At 41.2% G+C, this 12941-nt stretch overlaps 1 long non-coding RNA gene across 1 annotated transcript in view; it reads left to right on the forward strand.

Moving 5' to 3' along the window:
* The window catches only part of LOC142604045 (uncharacterized), a 44511-nt gene that overhangs the window by 18382 nt on the left and 13188 nt on the right, over positions 1 to 12941 (forward strand). The window contains exon 2 of the long non-coding RNA XR_012837938.1: positions 7352 to 7431. This is a non-coding gene — a long non-coding RNA (uncharacterized LOC142604045). The remainder of the gene's footprint in view (positions 1 to 7351; positions 7432 to 12941) is intronic.

Consider the following 12941-nt stretch of genomic DNA (forward strand, 5'->3'; position numbering starts at 1 on the left):
TTTGAGGAAATTGCCGCTCAGCCACAGGGGTTTGTGTTTGTCGCAGGGTATCATTTTCCACAGGAAGTTAAAAGCCTTTAGGTCAATGAGGCGGGGAGCTCTCTTACCGCATTGCTCTACAGCACTTTGCGCTAGTGGTCTCTGCCATGAGCAAGGCCATGCTCACAATTGCTTCGCTGGCTTCTTTTCTTTATTTGTTGCTATTACATGAACTCAACTTAGTGCAAGAAATGCATTTTTTGGTGTTTAGGTGTTCATTTATGATGCTAGATCGTCACTTAATAGCATGGTTCCCAAAATTAGTTTACTCCAGTATTGCCACTGGTAACGGCAGCAGCTCTGGGCTCCAGGCTTTGTGTGTGAGCAGAAAGAGGTGGTCATCCGTTCAGGCAGTGTTTTGGTAATGTGTGAAGTATCTGGCATGCAACTTGTCTGGGAAACTATTTAAGACCCTTCAGGTCCTGCAGGATTGGTCATCTGTAGCAGGATGTAGAGAGTTGAGGAGATGTCATGGACCTACCCTTAGAGCCTCAGGTGTGGGCTCTTGCTCTTGCTCTTGGTGCCAGAGCTCAAAATACTCTCTGCTTTTCTTGAATCCTTGAAAAAAAGTTAAGAAACAAGTGACAGATGTCTTGCACATCCCTTCTTGGCATGCAAATAATGGATCTAATGACTACCAAAGGAGACTAAGAGCGGAACAGGCAACAGAGGCACAGGCTCAAAACTTTTTGCAAGAATTTTAACTGTGTACTTTTTGGGATGTTTTTCATTTGTGTAGAAGGGGTTCATTTGTGTAAGTTCTACCCTGCTTACCCTTTAAAATTTAGGGTTAATTATTGGAAATACAAGCTAAGCAGGAGATATATAATTATGTAAGTCCCTTAGCAGCCTTTGGAAATCAAAATCATTTTGCTGTTAGGTCCCACTAACCTGGGGAGGAAAATACAGCTATTCTGATCTGAGGAGGAAAATACAGCTTTATAATATCAGGCAATAAATTGAAACTTTCCCCTGGCTGAGACTTCCTTGGATATTTGTACAACTTTGCATGATGTTTTGGGAATATCTGATGTACACAAGCGTAATAAATCTCCTGCTGTGTCTCAGCTGTAGGCAAATGGCTCTGTCTCTGAATGGCCCGTGGAAATGGTTTGCTATACTTGAGGGGCAAATTGTATGCTTAGGCAATTAATAGTAAAAAACTTTGCTCTTCCCCACCAGGGTACAACAATATTCAGCTGAATGTATTGCTCATTTGCTCCTTGAAGGTTTTTTTTTGCTTCTTAAACAGTCAGCACTGGCTGAGTAATCTTTTTTCATATAAGAAAAACAGCTCTAATTGCAGAGTCACTGCTTTCTGTAGTCCCGTGCTGAATACATCTCAGACTCATTTCTCCTTTTGGGCCTACTCGTAGAGGAATCATCAATACATGATACTTTGCAATTACCTCTGCTTGTTCAGAGAACGCAATTAATCACATGATTCTTTGTCTTGTAAAGCGATGCTTTGTCTTAACGGATCATTTTGCAAACAAATTCTGATGATCCATTGAGTACACGGGTTAAAATGCTGCAGTCTCATGCTGAATACTGCTGCAGCCGCAGGTGGTAAATAAGGTAAAAGGATTTATAGGTGGTAGCAGTCTTTCCGTGAGGGTATATGATGTGGTTGAGGGAGAAAATTATTAGCACAGGGGAAAAAAAGTAGTCTGCCATCCCTCACAGTGTCACTGGTATCCAGAAGTAATTACATCAATGTCTCAATCTTTCCAATGTCATCAGTTTTGATAATTATGTATGTGCCGGTCTCTAATAAGCAGTAGAACTTACTTAAACCAGAATATGTCTTTTGGGCAAGCCATTACTTCTGCTTGGAAAGGATTATGTGTATTTGTGGACTCATTTGGCATAGGCATGTAATTCTTTTGCTTTGTCAGATAGTATTTGAAGATGGTTTTCCAAGACTCTTTGGTTTGTGAGCTTAAACAGCCCTGTGACTGGCACAGGGAGTAAACAGACTGGAAAAGGATGTTTAATCTGTCATCGTTCTCCATTAATAAAGCAAAATCTAAAGAAAAGAGTGAGGTTGGACTCTAGTATGGCTGAATTCAGTCTGGTACTGTGAGGTATTGCCTGCTCATGCTGTCTAGCTTGGGCTTCTCTGGTACCAATCAAAAGTTGAGATCCCCTATGCGTGTGAGCAGAACCTCTGCCCAGTGCCTCCCAGCCTCTAGGGACAGATGCGTCTGATCGGTTAAAAAAATATATGTATTAGTCATGATTAAAGAGTCAGTCAGAAAAGCAGTCTTTTCAATTTTATAAGAACTTAAGATACACCTGCACAAAGCCTGCAGCCGATTTAGGGTTTGAACCGATAAGAACATTCCTTAGGCTGCTTCTGCTGACAGATGATTTTTGTATAGGAACAGTTCTTAGCTTATACAAGATTAGTTTTCAGTTTTGAATCTCATTATTTTAGCTAGCTTTAAACACTGATACTTCTAATACATTTATCTTCTTAAGCTGAACCTTCTCACTCCACCTCCTTTCCTTCTCTGTACCTCTAGAAGATATTCCTGATCTTTTCAACATGTCTGACCACATTATTTGGACTCCTGGTTGATGTCAGTGGACATGGGCAGCCCTGGTATGTGGGGAAGTGGAAAGGGAAGTGGCTGAACACCACCTCCCACCCTGGCTTACAGGGCAGGGATGGCCAGGAGCTGGTAGAAAACACCACACGCAAGCGCACACCCGTGTCCGTGCCTGGCTGCTCTACAGTCCCTCGGTCCCTTTGAAAGACGTGGGTGTGCAAGAGTTGTCTGCAAGGACGGGAAGGTAGAACAGAGATGAGGGACAGAGGGGAGAGCCTGAGACACCCGGTAAATCCCTGTGCGCATTGGATGCTGTGAAGGTCAATGACTATACCCCTCAAGGGGAACGTCAGCTGGCCAGAAAATCCAGGACTCGGGCTGGATGTCGGCAGGGGATTTATATCACCGGGGATTTATATCACATTTATTTATTAAATAGTGGAGCAAGGCTGGGAAAGCCTTTCCTCAGGCAGGCAGCTTGGAGCAGGAGCATTGCTTCAGTGAAGGACTCGGCCATTCCCAAATCGTAGAAGTGATGGGCACTCTAGCTGTTTTAGCAGCTGGCTAGGGGTGGGTGCTCTCACGGCAGCCAGCAGTCCCACGGGGCTCACGCATAGGGTTCAGGCCATTGCTGCCCCAGACAACCTGTGCCATGAATGATCTACAGCGGTGGACACCTCATGATGTTGCTTCACCTAGGGAATTAAAATTCCCCTTGGACCAGAGTCGCCCTCATCCTGTGGCATGGGGTGGTTAGATGGGTATCTGGCAGCTCGTGAAGGAAGTGAAAAAGGATTCTTATGGCACAGCTTGAGATACTCTGTTGTCCCTTCTCCAAAGGTTTATTGGTGTCACCATTTGTTCATGTATCCCCGATGTGAAAGATGGTGCATGAGGAGACTGGTCCTGTCATGTAACCTCCTGTGGTAGGTCCTTCAGTTAGATGGTGCAACTACCCCATCCTTCCCTTGGCCATGAAAACAGCTGTTTAAAATTTACTTGGAGTATTGTGACTGAAACCTGCATATGGATGATGGGTCATCCACAACAAAGTCCCTGCTGAAGGCACAGTTTGAAATTGCATGGCATGATTTTCTAAAGTGACTATTGGCATTTGTCATCTTAAAAGACAACACGTAGGATCTGGATTTTCAGAGGGGAAGTCCTCAATGCTGTCTGAAAATCAAAGCCTTCTGAGCTGCTCTGTGTTGCACATGCAGAATCAGAGAGATTCAAACTCATAGTTACTTTAGAAAATATGGACTGGAATATTTAAAAGTGAATTCTTAATCTTTTAATTTGCAGGAATATTTCTGTTGACATCACCACTGACATAGAAATTGTCAGTCTTTCAATTTCATTACCATTGCTCTGGGTACCATAGCAATGTGAGCATTATAATACTTCCAACTCCTATAATGCAAAGAAAATCCCAGCCTTTTTTAAAGGACTTGTTTGTTCTGACTGAATTCAGAGAAAAATCCTAGCCTTCTCTGTTGTTTGGTTTGGGTAGCATAATTAGAAGTTTGGTTAAATGGTGACTTTTGGCAATCTTTTTTTTGCAAATCTAGACTGTTTCTTGTATATCACAAATCAAAAACTAAGTGTAACAAGACTTTAAAATATTAGCTTTTCCAGATGTGACACTTGAGCACAAGATGTTCAAAGAAAAGGCTTTTGGCTCTATACCAAGATGTCAGACATTTGGGATGAATTAAATTAAATTTTGTTAATTGTCAAAGACTAAATGGGAAAAAGAAAACACTTGTGCAGCGATAGAAAATCATTCTGACTCCTTTCCATTACACTGATGATAAGGTCTAAGTTCCCTACTTAGATGGATGCAGATCCATAATAATTCTTCCAAAATCAATACCTAACCTGCTGCTCAGGCAACTGAGCTGAATCTTGCACAGGTACTTTCTGCAACTTTGATAAAAGATTCCAGTTCTCTCAGATGAATCACCTCAGATTAAGCTTTTAAAAGGTTTACATTAGTCTTAAAATGTATGTTTATCGTTTCATCATTTCAAATTGAAAGAAAGTACAGAGCGGTGTGTGTGTGTGGAAAATAAAGCCATGTTTTACTTGATACTGGTTACATCCTGCTAAAATACTTTCTGAAATATAACAATAAGTGGAAAGCTACATTTAAGAAAGAGAAAGAAAAGAAAAGCTGATTATTTGGAGATACATGGATGTATAATATACCATGAATTAAGTTTGTTTTAACAGCCTAGTTGTAGGCATGGAGCATTAGAAGTAGTAACCAATGAGAAGGAAGACTTTAAAATGGTGGTAATAAAGTCTTGTTTTGGATTAATTTCTAAAAGGACAACCTGCTACTTAAAAACAAATAGAAAATCTGCTATTCTTTTACAAAATAAAAACAAAACAAAAAAAAACTCAAGACAGGTAAAATACTGGATGTTTCTGCATTACAATCCTTACAATGGTTCTTAGAAAATGAGAATTACTTGCTTCAAGTAAGTCCCTGATTGCACGTATTATCGCTGTACCAAATTTCCCCAGACCCAACAGGATACACTTTGAGCTCATGTGCTGAGATAAAAGATAACATTTGAAATTCACCTAAACCGCATGGGATGTCAGCTCTTGCAAACCGAAGGTACCCTGTCGATGTCAACGTTTCTCTGGGGCAAGTCCTCTGTGGCAGAATCCCTGCCTGGTCGATTGCTCCTTTCTGAGCAGCAGCGCAGCGGTTTGGATGGTGTGTGTTGATGTTCTTTGTCCAAATGGTTCCTGCTTAAAGATAATAAAAATCAGAGCGGTTTGCTGCTGGAGATACTAATATGGAACTGCATCCTTCTGAAATGTGACTCTAATAGACTCTGAGTGAGCCAGGCAGTGTTAAAATGTCATTAATTTGCTTTCTAGAAAGTGAATCTAAAAAATTGACACGGTTTGCTTTTCTTTCTAGTAGCATGCACTCAGAGTCCATCAAGAGGAGGACACAAAACTAACTTGTTGAGTCTTGTGCTCTTTTGTATTTGGCCTAAAATGGATAATCAAATTTGATCTGAATTTGTGCCTTTAGTTCCCACAAAACTGTGTATTTCTGCGAAGAAATTTGTCACTATATTACACTAATACTCATTTCTATTGCTAATACTAAGAAAATAGTCTTCTTTGTGCATCAAATTTCATGAAGCAGGAGTGCAGAGCATGCTCCAGGGTTAAATTATTAAATATAGTGTATAATACAAATGACAGAAATAGCAGAGTAATGCAATTTGTGGTGTATTATTGTATATTAAACAAGAAAAATACTTCAGTCATGATTAATACAGGAGAGAGAATAAAATCAAGAATCAGAGGAAAAAAGGACATAAGATTAGATTTTTAAATATTAGTTTGTTAAAGGAATATTAAAATCTTTAAATGCAAGTCTTATCTCCTAAATTTCACCACCACCACCCCCCAAATCAAAGGGGCACTTTCAGCAGTGAAACCTTATCTTGCAAGGTAGAAGGTTTAGAGCTCTTCTTACCAGGCCCCCAGTTGTGTTCTTCCAACAACATGGCTATATGCCTGCCTTTGCATGGGTGCTTTGCATCACAAACTACTTCAGCTTCTGAAAAATTAATCTTATTGTGCAGAAGAAATAACAGTACTGAGTAAAGAAAAACAAAAAGAGAGAAATGTTTTTATTGGCTAGTGAAGCTCATTACACCTTCATTTCAAAATCACAGTGCATCTGTGATTTTTTTTGTTTTGTTTTGACCTCCTCTTGCGGTGCTGAGTCTGAGAATGCACAAAGTGGAGAACCTCTGTGAGCCTGGTTTGCTATAAGCATTCCTGCCTTTGGCAGAGGCTCTTCTGCTTGCTGTTTTCTGCAGCAAAAATAATGGTGCATTTGTCAAGATTGGGATATGAAAGCAAAAAGCTAATAGGACTTGTACTGTTCACTGGCTGTCTCTGGATCTTGAGAAGCCAAAATGTGCTACTTAATTGTAAATATGCACACTGTAAATTAAATTCTACAATTATGATGCAAAACTGATATCAGGAAGAAATATTTCTTAGTCTTTCTCGTTAAGGTCCAGGTAACTATTTGCAGCAAGATGAGCAGAACGCCTGCTGTCTTGTAGGGTAAATGCTAAGACATGCTGATATTTTTGATTTTAGTACAATTTTACCTGGGGGCAGCGTATTATAATATGTTAATAATGTGGTGATTCTTAACAACTTTCAGAGGGGGGAATGCACATTGACATGTTCATCTTGCATTGTAAATAGATGGCTGGCTTTTTTGAATGACTGAGGTGACAACACCTTCTTAGGATGTGTTGAGCAAAGGATGCTCTATTTCTTCATTATTATTACTTCACTACTATTGTGTCACTGTTGAATCTGATTAAAAGTTGGTTGGTTTTGTGTTTTTGTTTGTTTTTTTTTTTTAAAGTCTGTGGCATAGGTCATGATGGGAGAGGAAACCAAGTAACTAACAAATCAATGGCTGGTATGGTCTTAAGACTTAGAACCTATGGCTCCTGGAGCCCCAAAACTCATCTTTGGAAGGAATGAGTAAGGTCTTCTAGTGAAGCTGTGGTGGTTTCCCTGGGTCCTACAGGCTGGAGAGCTTCTGGAAGAGTTTCTTGTCTTGGTGCTGTTTGGGTGCCTGTTACTCGTGGTTAGGTTTCCAGACCACTTTGTCATCATTTGTGTTTTGGAGAAATCTGAGAATAAAACCCAAATACCTCATCTTTTGTTTTTCACTTGAAATGTTTTTATAGAAACCAAGACTGCTTTTCAGTTTTAGCTATGGAAGAAGATGGACTTCTCAGAGGGACAAAAGAGGATAGCATGAGAAATGGTATGTTTTAGTATTTGTTTGCTTTCCGCTAGATAAAGATGACAGATATCACTTGTTTTCATTTAGAAGCCTCCTTTGGTTAGAGCCACCCTTGTTTCAGTGTGGACTTTACACTTACATGGCAACTAACAGTGTGAAATTAATTCATTGAAAGTATATAATTTCTATTAAGGCTGGACAGAATTCACAGCTTCAGTAGATTTTCCTGTCTTAACTTTTTAAATCTGAATCTTCAAAGAGTCTTTGACCTAGGCAGTCTATCTCTTTATTTTCATCTTCTTTATATTCAATCCAGTTTTCATCCTATTTACCTCACTGCCTTATGCAGATACTAAAATGCATGCTATTCTTATTTACCTTTGGCTGTAATTTCTGTATCTCTGTGGGGTGTTTTTTCCCCACCCCCTGCCAGGAAACAAAAACCAGGGTGTGCTTTTAAAGGCAGGAAAGTAGCTTTAAATATCCTGATGGAAGAGCTGTGAGATCTTTTTTTTTTTCTTAAAAAAAAAGTGTTATTTTCTTGAAGACTTTCCAAATTTGTTGCTTTGTGAAATGTTTATTAAAAGTCTTTTTCTGAGTCTAGAAGTGAAGCTTCTTCTAACAACACAAGCAGGACTTCCTTTTCTGCTTTTATCCCCCTGCCTTCCCGGGGCCTTACAAATAGCATTTTTCCTGTAGAATAAATAACTTCACTGAAATAGATATATAACCCCTCTGTAAAACTCAGTCTGTTTATAACTGAAATCCAACTGTTATTTTGCAGCTGGTCTCTGTAGTTTATGCTGAACCTCACAGAAGGCTGTTAGTGTCTCTGAGATCTTTGTTTTGCATGTTAGTTCCTTTTGACTGAGAAATCAACCTTGTTCCTGACCTTTCTTAATGCTCATTTCTACAAGTGATAGGTACAGGAAGGCTCAATAAAAATAGCTGGGGCTTTGTGAAGGTTTGCAAACTGCTCACCACGTACGCTTTCCTAACTGGAAGCTGCACCAGAGGCAGGAGCTGGTGTCAGGGCTGGATGCAGCTCTGGCAGCCGTCGAGGGGAGCAGAGGAAGGTGATGACCAACATGATTGTGTGACAGGCTGCCCCCGTGGTGGTCCCCAGGAAGGTGGCGTGAGTCCTGCCAGCATGCCTCTGCTGTTTCCCTGCCCTTGGACGGCACAGGAAGAAAATAAAATTGGGGTGAGCCAGAGGTTGAAAATCACATCAGACAGGAGACGTGTGTGGCACCTGTGTGGTGTAACACCAAGGAGGTGCATATGTCCCCCGGCTGTGTCTCGTGCGGTGAAGGTCATTAGTCATCTTCTCGGTAGTGGAGCCTATAAAGAACATCAGTAGCTTAGTACCAGACTTCCTTTGCAACTTATTACCTAACTCATTTGAGACAAGTAGCTTAAGCCGATTCGACGATAGTGGTGTTGCATGGTTTCATTTTGCTATGGAGCAGAAAGTGTTGAGCCAAACAGAGCTGGTCCCCTGTATGCTCCTCACCTGCGAACAGAACTGGGACCTTGCAGTGCTGAGATAATACAAACCGAGTAAAAGCTCCATGTAATTATTATTATTCCTGCTCTACTAGGCTATGTTGCTTTGCTTTTTGTGTTTCTGAGGTGGGATAAGAGAGACAGAGACATGATTTAATGAAGTAATCTATGCAGGACATTTGTGGGTGAGTTCAGGACAGAGCTAGTATCTTCATTTCATAACAAACTGTAATTTCCAAGCTATAGGTCATGGTCATAAAAGGTTCATGATCCTAGAGGTGATGTTATGTGCCTAGAAGCATGAATAAGAAATGTATTTACAAAGCAAAAATTTTGGGAAGCAGCCCTCTCTTTTTGTTGGAGCTACTCTTAGGTTCTGACCACAAGAAAGCAAAATGTGGAGACAACTGGAAAATTATGTTGCTGTTCCAGTTCAGGTGGTGTTGTCAGAATATGCAAGACCTAACAAGATTAGAGCAGTTTTGCCCTCTAATTTGAACAGATGCAGATTGGAGTCACTAGTATGTTTGCATCATAACTCTGGTTCAACCCTGAGTCATGGGATTATTTCATTCTGCTATATTCATTTTTGATGAACCACTTTGCTCCCTTTTTTTTTTTTTGTGAGGGTGGGTTAAACAAATGTTAATTCCTCAATGAAATACTTCTCCCTTGTTGAAACTTGAACAGGATATTTTCCAGAGTGCAAGATCAGAAACCACCCTTCACACAATAGCTGTGCCAGCAATGGCTTACCAGGAAAGCAGATTGCCGAGGGGTGGGTAATGTTAATGAAATGGTCAAGGGGGAGCTTTTCAAGGAGTATTTATATTTTGATGTTTCTTGCCTTATGACATTAATTTTTTTGCACCAAATCAAGCTGGATGTCACACATATCTTTGATCCAAGTTGTTAAAATTCCCAGCTCTTGCTCAAGCAGACTGTCATTCCTGCTTTTCATTAAGGTCGTTTGACTAGTTCATGTCATAGAAAAAATGGTTACTCAGATCATAGCTTCCCTAGTTGTGAACAGCAGATGGGACTGTATCTACCTGACTGCTAAAGCAAGTCCAGGACCAGGTAGTGACTCTGTGGATTTTTATGGGAACCCACGTGTTCGGATGCCTACAAAGCCAAATGGGCAGGAGCACAGCACCTACCTCACCCCAGCTGAAGAGGCGGCCCAGGGCATTTGCAAAGAATGAGTCATCTGCGCAGTTCCAGATTGCAGCTGCTATAGCATCATAGGAAAGCACTAAACTGGAGCTTAAGAACGAGGGGAAGGGACAAACTCAGTGCAGAAAGAAACTACAAGCTAGCCGAAGGATGCAGAGATGATTTTAAGAGAAACCTCTAAGGTTTTCTTCTAACTCCAACTCTTTAATGAAGAGAAGCATTTGTCCCAGGACGGAAAAGAAGATACAGCTACATGTGTAGTCAAGCTAGGCTTGACTGTGGTTGCTAATGTAAATGGAGAATAGATTTTTTTTTTTCCAAGGCAGCATATTTAAACCACAGTTAAAATGTCTGAAGCAGAAAGGACCATTCTTACCTAGCACCGATTTTCCTTTTACATTTTACCTATGTTTAAATCTATTTTGCTTTCTCCCCTAGAAATTCGATCCTTCCCAAAGCAGACTATAGGAGCAAGACTACACTGCTCTTGGAAAAATCTGCATGCCTTTGTGCTTAGATTTCCTTGCTTTTGCGCCTGGACTGAGCCCCTGACAACTGAAAATATTTAAAGAAGGAAAACTAAACCCTAATGAATGTGAAAGATATTTGCACAAAAACATAAGCCTTCTTCCCTCTGTCTTGATTGAAATACCTTGAAAGGCTTGCATTGGCAATACAAAGAAATACAGCTACTCATTCCTTCTATGCTCTTGTGTGCTGCTTTTGAAGGTCTTTGCTTCTATTTTTGTTTCCTTATTCTTTACCCTAATAAAGATCCATAAGTAAAATTTCTGTCTGTGTCTAAGCTCAGCAGCTACGTGGTCACATCTCCTCTGTATCATTTTTCCTGTGAACTTTCAGTTCCTTCTCCTTTACTTGGAATAAAATCAAGCACTCTGTTAATGGCCAGAAGCCTGTGGCGGGGAGGGCTGTACCACAGCTCATCTGGGCCTGTGGATGCAATAGGTGAAATGCTATCAGTCTACTGGAACAGTCATGAGTATCTTAAAAGTCACTTTCCTATAATAGCAACTTAGTTTAAGAGCAGAAAAAGTGCTGGTCTACTTCACAACTTCTAAAGACCTGTTTTCGCCATGTAAAGTCAATTGCTGTGAGCTGCGGACCCAGCTTGGCTTCAAAGTGCGCCTGGCACTTCATTCACAAACTAAATGCTCTAGAGAGCTGCCAAATTGGGGAGATTGTTCTGTCTCATTTTCTGGCAAGCTGTGACTGCGTGTATCACTTCATTTATATGCTAATTGAGGCCAAGCCTCCAAATAGACTCCATACAATATCAGTGTGACTTGGCTCCGTCTGTGTGGTTATTCTGCCTTCCAGCAGCCTTGGTGTGTGTGCTCTGAGCCGGAGAGGGTTTAGTATGTCTTCATCAATGAAGTCCTACGTCCTGACCCCAGCTCGCGGAAAGTGACGGTTAAACGCGAGGAGCGTGGGTCAGTGGCACCATGGATTACCGCCTTGCTGTGAAGGTTACCTCATGCCATTTCTTGACTGGGACTCTCCACACTTCAGCTCTGAGGAGATGCTGGTATTTCTTAAGCCAGCTGGCCTAATCAGAGGTTGCAGAGGGCATGTCTAATTATGGGGACAACATGTTGACGAGCCAGCTAGGTAGGACAGCTGGTTTTGTTACCTCCTCTCCTCTGTCAGCTCGCGCGTGACTGAATGGTAAAAGCTCACTCTGCTCTAGGCTGCCCGTCTTTAAAGTGTAGGAAGGATCCATGCTTTGCCAGCTATTTCTTGAGGAGCATTGTGTTGTCATAGAAAGAGCAAGTACAAGTATATGCATTCAGGGGTACTTTAAAATATATATGTTAAGAGCTCCATTTGATGGTGTAGGATGTTACAAATTTCAAAAGCCAGGGATGAACTATTCAGTAAATAGACACATGCCTCATGCTGAATTTTATGGGACGTTTAACTGAAGGTTACTGAACTTAGGTTGGGAAATGCACGTGCTTGTGATATAAATTCTTTGAACCATTGCAGAGGGAAATATTAGTACCTTATGCTCTAAAGTGGAGATTTGACATTGGTGTACAAGCATATTTTACCATTCATCCCAGGGATTAGATGTCCGTACTAAGTTCTGAAGTTTCTATACGATAACATTTCCATACTTTTTTAAACTTTTTTTTAGAAACATATCAAGGTGTGTTTTTAAAATCTTGCTAAAAGAGAACCGAGCACTTGAAAGTAAGAAAATTCCCAGCTGGCAGTCACCCGCGTGAATCCTTTGCGGGTCTGCGCTGCAGCACAAGCTGTTACAGACAACAGCAGCTCAGGCACAGGACCACTGAGTTGCAACACGCTCCCCTTTTAAAAAACAAGAGCTTGTACTGCAATTCTACGTCCTGGTCCGGGTGCCCAAAAAGGGGCTTCATGGTCTACTGGAGAGAGCAAATGGCTGTTGACGAGGAAAAAAATGTATCAAAACTTCCCGTGCTCTCCCGGGCTGAGTGTATGCTCGTAGGTTTGAAATAAGAGATTATTTGAAATCAGGATTCGTGGCTTGGGCTCAGGCACCTGCGCTGTCTCTTTATACACAGGGGATTTGCTGTTCTCTTATGAGTTGCGGCAGTGCCCACCTCTCATCCGGGAAGGAAGCGAGGGCTATCAATTCAGCATGAGCTTCCTCCCCTGCCTGAGGCAGCTCAAATTTACACTTCGTGTGCTAGATAATTGGCTTATCCAATGAACAAATTGGCATGGAGACACTCTCCACCTCACCTCTTGATGTGGAGTCATGATCTGACCAGGAAAGGAAGGAAGACTCATCAAGCCACAGAGAAAGGAAGCAAGAGGGAGCACAACTGTTTTGGCTAATGATG

Source organism: Balearica regulorum, chromosome 1 (genome assembly GCF_011004875.1).
Source record: "Balearica regulorum gibbericeps isolate bBalReg1 chromosome 1, bBalReg1.pri, whole genome shotgun sequence".
NCBI lineage: Eukaryota > Metazoa > Chordata > Aves > Gruiformes > Gruidae > Balearica > Balearica regulorum.